Consider the following 862-nt stretch of genomic DNA (forward strand, 5'->3'; position numbering starts at 1 on the left):
ATGAAGGTAGACCCCCAGTTATGACACTTCGACAATACTTACATCCCACTAGGACTAGTCAACCTTCATGCATGATTATTCCTGAAAATGTAGGACACTTTGAAATCAAACCAAGGGTAATTCAATTGCTGCCAAAGTATCATGGAATGGAATCCGAGAACCCTTATCTTCACCTTAAGGATTTTGAGGAAATTAGCATCACATTTAGAGTGCCAAATGTATCGGAAGACGTCCTTAAATTGACCTTGTTTCCTTTTTTCTTAAAGGATAAAGCCAAAACATGGCTGAACTCCTTGAGACCTAGATCGTTAGGAACATGGCATGATATGCAAAGAGAATTCCTGAAAAAATTATTTCCCGCACAAAGGACTAACTTTTTGAAAAGGCATATTAGTAACTTCCAACAAAAAGACCATGAAACATTTTATGAATGCTGGGAGAGATTTAAAGATTTGCTTCTCTCTTGCCCTCATCACGGGTTTGAAACATGGAGAACCATTAGTTTCTTTTGCGAAGGGTTGTCTCCACAGTTAAAACAATTTATAAAGACTATGTGCAATGGTCTATTTCTGGAAAAGCAACCCGATGAGGCATGGAACTATTTAGACTCTCTCGCAGAGACTGCACAATTATGGGATACAGGGGATAGAGTGAATAAACCTTTACCTAAGCCTACTAGCGTTGGACAGGGGGGCCTTTACAACCTTAGTACTAAGGATGATATTTAGGCTAAAATGGCAGCCCTTACTAGGAAGGTAGAGGAAATTGAACTTAGAAGGATTGAACCCGTCAAGACCATAGAAAATAACAGCGAGTGTTGTAGGATTTGTGAGATGTCTGGCCATCTAACCACTGATTGCCC

At 39.8% G+C, this 862-nt stretch overlaps 1 non-coding gene across 1 annotated transcript; it reads right to left on the reverse strand.

Moving 5' to 3' along the window:
* Positions 1-371: 371 nt before the first annotated feature.
* LOC120108848 (small nucleolar RNA R71) lies at positions 372-481 on the reverse strand. Its single transcript, XR_005510015.1, has one exon. It is a non-coding gene; the product is annotated as a small nucleolar RNA R71 (small nucleolar RNA).
* Between the last annotated feature and the right edge of the window lie 381 nt (positions 482-862).

The sequence above is a fragment of the Phoenix dactylifera genome, chromosome 15 (assembly GCF_051530095.1).
Source record: "Phoenix dactylifera cultivar Ajwa chromosome 15, Ajwa_hap1_PhDact_Kaust_v1.1, whole genome shotgun sequence".
NCBI lineage: Eukaryota > Viridiplantae > Streptophyta > Magnoliopsida > Arecales > Arecaceae > Phoenix > Phoenix dactylifera.